This window comes from Triturus cristatus, chromosome 11, assembly GCF_964204655.1.
Source record: "Triturus cristatus chromosome 11, aTriCri1.1, whole genome shotgun sequence".
Classification (NCBI taxonomy): Eukaryota; Metazoa; Chordata; class Amphibia; order Caudata; family Salamandridae; genus Triturus; species Triturus cristatus.
In genome coordinates this window covers 480,483,457-480,496,218 of record NC_140594.1, presented here as the reverse complement: position 1 = coordinate 480,496,218, position 12,762 = coordinate 480,483,457, and the positions used below count along the sequence as shown (strand labels likewise).

The window sequence follows — 12,762 nt, the reverse complement described above, 5'->3', positions numbered from 1 at the left end:
GGGGGCTCCCTAAAGAAAAAAGTCTCCTCTTATTTATCCGGTGAGGTTAAAGCGAAACGCGCTTTCACGTGTAAAACAGCGAAAGGTCCTAAAACCTCTAAAAATGCCAAGGCAGCTAATAACGCAGGGTTGAATATAGCGCCGTCTTTGCGGTCTTATTTTAGGATTGCCCCACAAATCCTTCACCTTCCTGACCAGCAATTACTTGAAGATACTCCCTTGTCGATGGCATCGCTGGATCATGAATCTATTGTACTAGCCACAGGCGCAGACCGGTCTGCTCCTCTCTCAGAGCTTCTACCTGCCAAACTAAACACCCTGCAGATCCTGGTTGAGGGAGGGGATACGAATACAGAGGGGGATATAGTTGATGCCACAAATGAGCTTTACGAGATAAAGGTGGCTCATTGTGGGTTGAAGACCGGGGGTGAGGACGAGGTTGAGGTGGAGGTTAATATGGATCGCTTTCCAGTCCCCTCAGCCCAGAGATCCAGTCCTCGGGGACCGTCGACTGCTCTCCTGCCGGACACCCCTGTTCAAAACTCAAGTGAGGTATTACTCCCCATGGTACCACCGATTATCATCTCGTCAACTACCCCCCTACAAAATCCAACAGATCTTTCGCATTCCATAGTGCCTTTAACTCTCTTAGTGCCTTCAACGAATGTGGCTACAGAGACATCGTCACTGATATCTAATCCAGGGTCACGGTCATCTAGGCTACAGGAAGACGTACGGGGGGCTGCGGCCCCTGATGCGTACCTGGGTAGCGGGGTTGATCCACTTTTGGCTTCATATCTCCAGTCTATGTTTTCATCTTTATCGGCAGATATCAAGAAAGGCAACTATCCAAAATAGACAGCCTAGCAACAAGAATGGAAAGATTGGAGGATGAAGTTACAGGTATGTCTCTGCACCTGGAGGAAGCCAAATGGATATTGTCAAGCTCAAAAAAGATCTGTTGTTGGCTGAAAGGATAGAGTCCTTGGAAAATAATGCGCGTCTCAGTAACCTCCGCATTCTCAATATCCCGGAAGGCAGTGAGGGCTCGGATATCAAACAATATATCATTACATTATTAAAAGAATCCCTGAGATTGGACCAATCGGCTGAGGAGCTGTCTCTGGAGATTCAACGTGTCCATAGAGACCCTTTCAGGAGGAACCCCCAAAGAACAAAGCCGAGGAAAGTACTAGTGAACTTCCACACCTATACTCTAAAAGAGTCCATCTTGAGTCTGGCCCTAAAGCAGAAGTCATTGAGTGGGAAGGGTTTTAACTTCCAGATTAGATCAGATCTTTCAAGGGCCACGCTGGATAAACAGTGGGAATTTGGGAGGAGGTTAGAGGCCTTCAGGAGTCTGGGAACGGTAGCCCAGTTAGTATTCCCAGCCACTCTGAAGGTCATGCATAACAATACAATGCACAACATTCGATCAGTGCAGGCAGCGGATGAACATCTAATCTCTTTGGGGAGGAGTAGAGATAAGGATAAGGATAAGGACAAGGGGAGTACGAGTTAAAGTAGTAGAATATTGCTTCTCAAAAGGAAGAGAAGAGAGGAAGGGGAGGGGAAAAGGGAGAGAGGGTGAGAAAAAGGAAAAGAGAGTAAAGTTTAAATAAAGTCACGAGTAAAGTTAAAGGAGACGGGGAAGGGAAAGGGATGTTGCTATCAGAATAATTTCTAGAATAATTAGTAGAGTAACTTAAAGGGATCACTTATTGGATTAGGAAACCCGTAAAAGAAAAATAAAAAAAAGGAAACAGAGGGGAAAAAAAAAAAAACACTGTAAAACTATAAAACCAATGCCCTCTCCCTTTTCCCGGTAGGTCATTTATCTTTTTTTTCCTCTTTTTTTCTTCTCCTTTCTCTCTCTCACTTACGCAAATGTAAAAGTTAATGGTTAGTTAGGACAGGAACTCAGCAGGGGTGCTATCTTCTGGTATTTCCAGATAGAGCAAGGGTTTCCCATTTTTCTTGGTTATGGAGAGTCATAGGTCCGGAGGTAAATGGTGACATTGCCAGTAGAGGTAATTCTGCCTGTGGGGTGAATATTCGGATGGTGGGGAGTAGAAACCGCCCCTATGGCTAAGTGAAAAATTCTTTCATGGAATATTAACGGCCTGCGTTCTAGCCCAAGAAAATGGAAGAATATGCAGTACCTTCGCGATTCTGACGCCCAGGTACTCATACTACAAGAGACCCATCTCACAGAAACCGAGATTCTCTCTCTAGTTAAAAAAAAATAGCTGGGTTGATCTTTGTTTTTCTACCACACAAAATTCCAATACTAGAGGGGTCGCGATCATTTTTTAAAAATCACTAAAAGCAAGATTAGTCAACAAACTCGCAGACTCAGGGGGCAGGTGGCTCATTGTCTCAGTAGTTATAGTTGGAGCTCCAGTTACTATAGTAGGCTATTATGGGTCTAACCAGGACGATCCATCAGCCCTAAGTTCTGTGTTTTCCCATCTCCTTCTCTATCCGGAACCAATTATTTTGGCCGGAGATTTTAATGTGGTCTTGGACCCTAACCTTGATAAATTTCCGTCCAATAGACCTATATCTACATCTAAGACTAGGGCCTTCCTACTTGATAAAATGAAGGAGTTCGGATATGTAGACATATGGAGACTTAAATCTGGGCTAAAACAGGGTATCTCATTCCGTAATTATAAATACCACCACCAGTCAAGGATAGACTTAGCGTTGGTTAGTCAGGATTTAGTTAAATCGGTACAAAATGTTTGTTATCTTCCTTTTCATCTTTCTGACCATGCTGCTTTGTGCCTGGAATTGGTCGGGCTGTCAAAAACCACACTTAGAACATGGTCGTTTGACCGCTCATTCCTCAATGCTCCAGACGACATTTCCTTTTTAATAACTGAAGCACAGGGTTTCTTCGATAATAACACCGGGTCCGCTTCCCCAGGTTGCGTATGGGATGCATTCAAGGCCTTTTTGCGCGGCCTAATCACCAACAAGGTCTCGTATAAAAGGAAGATCTATAGAGACACGGTCACCTCGCTGGAAGCTGAGATGGCTAGTGTGCAGGAGAACATCATACTAAACCCTGTCGCTCCACCAGAAATTCAGAAAGTCTGGCAAAATAAGTTACTAACATTAAAAGAGGAACTAGGTTCAACCTTGAACCTATGAGTTCTCCAGAGATGGGAAGCCAGTAAGATGGCCCATTTTGAATACGGAGAAGGCGCAGGGAAGCTCCTGGCCTGAAAAGTAAAAACTGATCGTGTCAGAAATATTATAGATCATATTATGGTTGAAGTAGTGGTTCACTCGGCGGATAGGGATATTAGAAGTGCCTTTCGCGACTTTTTTAAGGACATCTATCATGAGGATAAGAATATTGAGGCAAGTTGATGATTGGCTGAATAGAGTATCCCTTCCTTCTCTTTCGCCCGACCAGAAAGCTACCTTTAATAGACCTATCACTAATGAAGAGGTTACTAGAGCTATCTCAGATAGTAAGAAGGGCAAGGCATCAGGTCCCGATGGCCTCCCTTTGGAGGTCTATCTGACCCTATTACCAACAATAGTCCCCTCCTTAACCCAGTTGTTCAATCAGATTTTTCAGGAGGGGCTGTACCCTCCTGACTCTTGGAACGAAGTATCCATCACTCTGATATTGAAGCCTGGCAAACCAGCTGATAGTTGCGGTTCTTATAGACCGATTTCCATCTTAAACTCGGACTATAAGCTTTTTACATCCGTCCTTGCCAGAAGATTGGGGGAGGTGGCACCCTTTATTCTACATCGGGACCAACGTGGTTTTGTGAAGGGCGGCCATCTCTTTGAGCGGACTTATGATCTATTAGGAGCCATCGACATGGCGACTGCGGACTCCTTGCCCCTAGCTGTTATCACGCTGGATGCCACCAAGGTCTTCGACAGGGTGAATTGGACATTCCTGTCGGGGGTCTTGGGAAAGTTCAACATTGGTGAGGGTTTTCGTGGAGCAGTGAGTTTGCTGTATCGGAATCCTACAGCTTCCCTGTTGATCAATGGTGAATTGTCAGACCCCTTTAACATCACTCGGGGCACCAGGCAGGGCTGTCCTCTCTCCCCTCTCCTATTTGACTTGTATATCGAGCCCTTTGCCCAACGGCTGAGGCACAATGCTGACATTAAGCCTTTTATTTAAGGGAGATGGGAGAGGAAAGCAGCCCTGTATGCTGATGACATCCTCATTTTTTCTTCAGATCTATGTACAGCTCTCCCCGCGATCATCGCATTGGCCAATGATTATGGTGAGATGTCTGGATATCAGATCAATGCATCCAAAATAGAGCTGATGCTGTGGAATGAGGCTGGGCCTAAGCCACTCTATGCGTTATCTCGGACTCACCATCGTTAGGGATATAGACAAAATCGTACCACTGAACCTTGACATTGTGGCGAGAGACTGCAGAAAGCTTATGAGGTCTTGGTCTTCACTCTCTCTTTCCATTCTGGGTAGAGTTAACTTGGTTAAAATGTTTATCCTACCTAAAATCACTTTTTTGTTCAATACCGTTCCATTATATTTTGAACCTTCTATCCTGGCAAAGATGCAAGGCCATATTAGTTCTTTTATTTGGAATGATCACATACCACGGATAGCATGGAAAAAGATTGGGCACCGTAGAGAAAAGGGGGGTCTGGCAGCATCTGATTTACAACTATACGCGTGGGCCTTCCAACTTTCCCATGCAAGGATGCTGCTTAAAATGCCGACAAATGTGGGAATAGGTAGCATGTTTGCCGCTTTACTGAGAGGAGAGGGAATAGGTCAGCAGGGTTTTTTGCTCAAATTTGGGGATCCTAAGTTTAAAAAAAAAGTAAAGTTGAAGATTTTGTTGGGTTTCATTAAAACATGGGTCAATCTAAGAGGTGCCATAAAGCTGGATTATTTCGCAAGTAGGTCGCCACTGTGGGACTCTCCGGACTGCCCGGTATGGCTCCTTGACAGTTTGGCAATGCCCTTGAGGGAGGCTGGCCTGGAGGTTTGGGGCGATCTTTTTTTAGATGGTACCTTGCTACCTTGGGACCACCTATTAGCCAGAGTGGGGTTGGGTCTCTCTAGATTCAAATACCTACAGATGGCGAGTTGGGCCCATACTCAGAGCTCTGGTAGGGGTAGATTTCAAATGGGAGGTAATAGTGGTATATTGGACCTGATGATGGACATACCTCCTGTATCTAAGGAACTCTCGCTCTGGTACAACATGTTACTAGAAGAAATTGATGGGGAGTTTGTCTTAGCCGAGACATTGTGGAGCCCTTCTTTTACTGGAAAAGATCTTGAGAATATCTGGTACTCCTCCTTTAAGATCTTGTGGGACACAGTGAAGCCGGCGTGGTTGCGTAGGAACCATCTTTTTACGCTACATAGGGCGTATTATTCTCCACAGCGGTTATCGAAATTCTCTATTGACTCCACTGTAGCATGCCCTAAGTGCGGGTTGCTAGCAGCCTCGGACCTACACATGTTCTACGAATGTCCTGTGCTGTTACCTTTTTGGGACTCCATCAGTACTTCGCTGACAACATCTTTGGGGTATCAAATATCAATCAACGCATTGCTCGTAATCTTCGGAACATCACTGGAAGTCCAAGGTCCGCCCAAAAAACATTTGTTCTATTGTATCCTACTAGCAAGGAGAGAGATTTGTAGGAAATGGAAGGAACCACTGCCTCCCACCTTATTAGATTGGCGTATCTCAGTACTGCAAACGTCTAAAATCGACCTAGCAAGATCTTGCAACTCCGAAAAACTTGACTTTTGGCACCTTTTAAATTGGGCCTAGGTGGAATTTTTCTTTTTTGTTGTTGTTTTTTTCCCCCTAATGTCCGATGATTAACGCTGCTGGGAAGGCTCCCCTCCCTAGATTTACCCAAAATTATGGCTTCTCCGATCCGTAACGGGTATTCAATAGCAGCTTCATTGCTCCTTTATGGTTAACTTCTTGTGGCGCTCCCCTTTGAGAGTTTGAATAATACTGAGTGCCACTTTCTGTTGGTAATGGCACTACCAGTGCATCTGTGACAGTATAGTTCATTTCTCTCTCCTAGGGCTCCTATGTGACCTTTCAAGGGCAAAATGAGGACAAAAAAAAAAAAAGAACCCTCATTGATATTGGCTTGGTTTCTATAAATTGGCAAAGGTTCAGAGTACAGCGTGTTTCTTTCCTCTAAGGAGCATGGAATGGTCAATGCCCAATTTTCCCCTCTTTTGTCCCTCCTCTGCAATGAGACCGAGAACTTTGCTGTCTCTTCCAACAGAGGAGCGTGAGCAGGAATGCAGCAAAAACCAGGCGCTATTACGTTTCTCTGCAAGAGACGCGGAAAGGCGTCTCACCAACAGAGGAACGAGCGACCGGTGCCCTAACAAGAAACGGGAACACAGAACTTCAAGAAGTAAAGCAGACAAGGAGCGCCTGCACGTTCCTCTGCAAGAGATGCTGGAACGCCATCTCGCCAACAGAGGAGCGTGCGGGGCCCTAAGTCCACAAGGGTCTAGAACACGGATTCCCAGGCAAGTACTCATGGTACCCCCGAAGAAGCGATAGATCCTCACACCGCCGGGCCTCCTGGAATCCAGAGCATCTAACGGACAGCCATCCGGAACGAATAAACGACAGTGCTTGGTCTTTCAGTCTGCGCCTATATCCGGTTTCCCGCATTGCGTCGCGTCACATGGAGCGTGACTCTGCTACGCATGCTGGGAAATGTAGTTTTAGAAGGGCCAACTCGCATCCTGGTGGCCCTTCTGTGTGTAGTCAGTACTTACCGGAGCTAGAGCCTGACACAGGTCGCGATGTAGAGCCACCAACAGTCCCAGAGTAGTCCCTTCCAGGGAAGATGACCATCAAGAGTAGCAGAGGGCAGTGGGGGTGCTAGCGGCAATGAGCAGCAGCGAAATGAGCCACACATCATCGATGCATGACACAGGTGCTCAAGGCTCGAACTCTGATCATAGATCCAGCTCCTCCCGGGTCTCTGATGTGGAACTGCCCAAAGTAACACCTGGAACTTCGGACAAAATAATATGAAGCCAATGTAATACAGTGAGAATTGAGCCTAATGTTTGGTAGTGCAGGAGACTGAGGAGATGCTGGGGAGGGTATAATGATCTCCAGTGCCTAGTCTTTTTGGTGACCTTCCACTGGGTGGTTGGAACCAGGCGGGATGCCCTGGACCACCACACCTCCACTGTTTCAAGTTTGCGTGGGTTCTCCCACGATTGTGTATGGCTTGTTCGCTAGGTTGGATGAGTGGACTGTTGTCTGCTTGTCCTGGGAATGGAAGTTTGGTTGATTGTTGTTTGTTTGTTGTGGGAATGTATGTTAGTCGTGTCCTTTGGTTGAATTATTCTATGTCTCGTCACTGGAGTTATGTGAATCTGTGTGGGGCTGAACCCCAGGGGTCATTGATACTGAATGCCTGCAAACCAAAGAGATGGCAGCCCCCATGACTTACTGAATTCTCTCCTGGAATATTAAGGGGATTCACACAATGACTAAAAGGTACACGGTGTACTCGTACTCACACCTTAATAGGTGGAGGATTCGAATGGCACTTCCACAGGAAACACACTTGACGGCCAAAGAAGGAGCAGCACTTCAGTGAAGACGGAGGGGGCAAGCCTACTACATCACCTATGCAGGCTTATGCAAGGGGGACATTAATATGGATAAGAGCAGGGGTTCCCTTTCAACATACAGGAGATCTCATTAACCCAGTGGGTAGATTTGTAGTGGTGACGGGCTGCCTCGAGGTGCGTGATATTGCACTTTTAAACTAATATGCCCAAATGTAGACCAAGGAACGTTTTTTGCAGAGTTGTCGAGGTACTTATCCCCTTACCTGGTGCGTTCAGTCATTATCGGTGGGGATTATAATTACGTTGCAGATCCAGAACTGTATCGCTCTTACCCCCCACTGCGGGACTCCCAGACTTCTAGAATGTCCTGTTAGTTTTCAGACTGGCAGGCACAAAAGGAAATGATTGACACATAGTGCCAGACACACCCCTTAGTGAGGGACTGCTCCTTTTTCTCAGGTCTCCATGAACTCTATGTGCGTCTAGACACATTTCTCTGTACCCCAGATATACATGGCCTGATGCATGACATTCAGTATCTCACAAAAACCATATCAGATCATAATACCGTCCTATTCCACCTGCCTTGGCAACAACCCTGCATACCGATGTGGTGACTAAAGCTCAGGTCTTTGGAAGACCCACTCTTTTGTGACACCATAGGGAAGTTCAGTTGGCAGTAGTTTGTGAACAACACTGACACTGCTTCATCGACCCTGGTGGATTGCGATGCGTTTTAAGTGGTGCTCATTGGGAGGTGCTTATCTGAGTCGAGAGTGCGACGCACTCTATTGACAAATATAATGATGGCAGAAGACGATCTGAGTGCACTAGAAGCGAAGACCGGGACAGCCAAAACTACAACAAACCCTGTTATAGGACAAGGAGGAAGTGGTGGCGAAGCATGTTAAGAAATTGGGATACTTCAACTGCAAGGTGTACATGGCTCGGGATCATCCAGAGCATGACCCCACTGGTTCACTATTGGCCTGACTCGCTAACCCTGCGAAGTGGAGATCGGTCTTTGTGGAAATTGAAACTGACCCGGGCACAAAGTTGTATAGGCAGGCCGAAGTTAACCAGCTATTCTATTATTACTACTCAACCCTATATACAAGCGCCTCTAAGCAAGCAGATCACGATATCGGGGAGTTTAGCGCCCTTGCCTGTTCCAATTCTTAACCTGTGTGGAAGCAGAAGAGATAGGAGAAGACATCACAAGCCAAGAGGTCGAGATGGCTATCAAGGCCTGGGCAAGAGGTAAAACCCCAAAAACGGATGGGTCCTAGATGAGTTTTATGCTACATACGTGAATGAGTTGGCTCCTAGTTTGGTGGAATTGTACAGAGTGGCTAAAGGTGGTGCTCTTCTGCCGAACTCCACTAGAGAGGCGCTGGTAGTGCCACTGTTGAAACCGGGAAGACTGGCACTCGACTTGAAAACCTATTGGCCAGTGTCAATGCTCAACATTGATCATAAAATTCTTATCTGCATCCTAGCCACTAGACTCCTTCAGCATATGGCAAGAGTGATCCACTCTGATCAAGCGGGGTTCATCCCTGGAAGCAAGGCTGCCATCAATATTCTGGGCCTCCTTATACTTCTGGAGATCGATACTTATGATGGTGCTGAAGCAGCAATCTTTGCCGTAGACTGAGAAAGCCTTTGACAGTTTAGAGTGGGACTTTCTTTATGACATAATGGAAAGCTTCCACCTGAGACAGGGTTTTATAGCCTGGACTCCATTACTATACACAGACTTCACAGCTAGTGTCCTCACTGGGCGCTATATCTCAGACAATTACAGGGTGGTCCGGGTGACTTGAAAGGGCTGCCCCATCTCCCTGTTGCTCTTTGCCTTGACATTGGAGCCACTGGCCAGCCTGGGAGACAGCTACCAGGGGATAGCAGCCACTGTTACACCCATCACATTGCCCTATACTCAGACAACCTCTTAATATTCTCAAAGAATATGTCGATGGATCTGGGGGGTGCACAAGCAGATTGTTGGAGGAATTCGGCTCCTTATCTGGACTCGAGGTCATTTGGCAGAAGTCGTGCTTGTTCCTGAAGAATCCCAATGGGGCTTGACTTAATACAATGGGAACCTAGATGCCTATCTAACGGGGGAGGAAAGATATACCATGCCCCAGCTGACTTGCTAGATGGCAGTGCATGGAAGGCAATCATGGCACTTAGAGTGAGCATAGATTTTTGGAAGACACTTCCCCTCTCAGTGGCAGGATAGGTGGCATTGATTAAAATAGTAGCACTTTCTCGGTTGCTCTATTTCTTTGTGACACTGCCTGTGTGGATTCTTATCGCTTTTATTTGGGGGGCAGGCCATGGAAATGAAGCATTAACCATGTAGCGAAGAGAGTCCTGGCTGTCCTTGATTTTGAATCCTACTACCGAGCTGCGTATATGCAATGGCTACCAGCAGTGGATGGCAGGCAGACAATCGATGGAACAGGAGATGACAAATTATACATCTGAATCTCCTCCAACTGACCAAAGTACTGCTGAGTTTGAGATACCCCCATGAGAATGAAAACATTGAATTTCAAGTACTGCAGTGCAGTTTGAGTAGATGTTTACAAAGAATTTGGGAGAGAAGGCCGTACTTGCCCGACATACCTTTAAATATGCTGGAGGTATTGCCATATGAGAGGATTGGAGAGGCCTCACAAAGTGGAGAGAAGCCGGAGCTTCTAGGGTCGGGATGTATATCAAGAGGGGGTGCTCCTTCCATTTGAGGAATTCGGATCGTCCTTTTGATTTACCTCAGGCCCTTTTTACTGCACGGAACGGTGATGACCATGATAAATAGGCCCTGGGGGGTGGGCATAACTGAACCCCCTGATCATAGGAGCTGTTGGTACATAGCTAAGGCCTGGGGCACTTACAAGGCAGTCACCTACTTATACAGGGTGATATGGGGAGACATACTTACACCACTTAACTCCTTACGGGCCCGATGGGACGAATGCCTAGGTAGCCCTACACCAGACTGTGACTGGGTGACTTTACTGGAAAGGACATTTTCACAGAATGCTCATTTCAAATGTATTAACTTCTATGTATTACATAGAGCATACCACTAAGACCAAGGCTATGAGTAGATTCCAGGATTTGGCCTTAATCCTAGCAAAATGGGAACTCACCAGGAATTGGAAAGACGCTGGGGGGCCAGAGGTGCAAACATGGCACAGAGAGCTGGCGAGATTGGCGGGATATGGGAGTGCAGTACTTCTCCAAAAAGCTCAGCAGGGATGTGATTCCTTGGAGTGACTAAGGCCTGAGAAGTATTAGTAAACAGCATGAAAGGCCTGGATCCTTCGCAAACGGCAACATCCTCAGGTAATTCTCAGGAGAGGGTCCCTGTCTGAAATGAACATCATGCATGTTCACCTAGTCACTGCTGCTGATAAGGTGCAGAGTTGATTTGAGATCATGGACTTTGATCGCAAACCACCTCATACTTGGTGTGAAAGAATGATAAAAACTGGGACACAGCTAAACAATAAATTGACATGGACGCCACTGTGGGAGGGCAGATGAATGCATTGGGGGGATTGTTTGTTGATGCAGATGCTGTCAAGATGTTGGATGAAAACATGTTGCTCAGATTTTACTGTATTATGTTTGTGGATCATCATGTATTGATAGACAAAAACAAATAAAATCGGTTTACAAAAAAAATGGAAAAGTCTGAAGAAAGTGAGTTTCAACCAATAACTTATGATTTTTTTTCTTGTTAAAATCGTGCCCGAGTTCACCAACCACTGTTATCTCCCCTGTCTGCATACGTACACATCTAGAGTGTCTTAAAACACATTAATAGAGAACCAACAAGCTATCCTACCATTTACGTGCAAAGGACTCCAAAACATCCTATTAGTTAGAAAAACAACCACCAGTTTGCTCTCTATTGGAGTACATGGTAAGCCTGCTTCGAATCCCATACATCTGCTGGGTGTGAAAGTTTTCTCTTGCCTAAGATGCTTTGAAAAAGATATTCTAATCTCTTTGTTGTGAGACCCTTGTTTCTTGGTGCTTTGTTCTCCTATGATAGGCAGAGGTATTTTACTCTTCAGGAAATGAATAGTTCACAAAACAAATGGAAGTTGTTATGGATGCTAGAAATGTCTGACTTGGCTCTCAGTTTGAATAGCTGCAAAGAATGTGGAAGGTTCACAAAGCTAATGATGAGTTGTTCACACATCCACTCGTTCACCTTTATTGTAGCACTAAGTACCTCAAAATTATTGTAGCATATTGATCATTAATTTGTGCAGGGAATACACTCATGTGTCCTGTGACACATAGCAAATCATGAGATACTAATAAGTGTTGTTTGAGCATTGTGTGTTGATATCCCTGGGACCCGTGCCTGGAGATGCCAATCACAACTAGCATATTTCCGTCAGCAAAAAAAAACGTGATGGGCAGAATTCTTCAATTTTTGTAAACCACAGGTAATTACTCTGGGCCACATCCCAGTGCATTGTTTTTTACTCACCCGGCCAGTATATACAGAGGCCAACCGTATGCAATTAGTTTTGCCTTTACTCTTGCCTTTACTCTGTTAGGGACAGTCCAGCCTGAACTGCTAAGGAACAGTCCAGCCTGAACTGCTAGACTGTATCCTCTCTAGCTGCTATGCCATACAATTCAAGCAATACCTCACTGATGAGGCCCCTGTAGTCTGTAATGTGTCTAGGCTTTTATAGCTTGTGGAGCCTGTAGTTCATGCTGGGCTGTCCCTACTGGGGTGGGAGCAACGCTGATTTACATATGTTTGGTTCCTGCCTGTAGTGGCACAGTAAGCAAGGAAATATGTTACCAATACCTAAGACTAATGAAAGCGCTCTAGCCACCTTTTTTATTCTTGTTTTCCTCACCAAGGGTTTTCTGTAATACAACTTCCCCCTGAGGGCTGAATATCACAAGATGCAAACCCTGAATGCATACATTTCATTTGGAACCCAAAATCATCTCAATGACTGGATCCAGAGTATCACTGGCACGTAGCCAGGACATGTAGTCCTTGGTGCTGCCTGCCTCAGTACAATGGCTTTGTTTTCGTGGGGCATTACCCTCTCAGTGTCTGTTAGTGTAAGACATACCCATGTGGAGGCCCACAGCCGACGTTTAGG

At 45.8% G+C, this 12,762-nt stretch overlaps 1 protein-coding gene across 1 annotated transcript in view; it reads left to right on the top strand.

Moving 5' to 3' along the window:
• The window catches only part of DOCK5 (dedicator of cytokinesis 5), a 923,455-nt gene that overhangs the window by 445,172 nt on the left and 465,521 nt on the right, over positions 1 to 12,762 (top strand). The gene's annotated exons all lie outside the window — the stretch shown is intronic.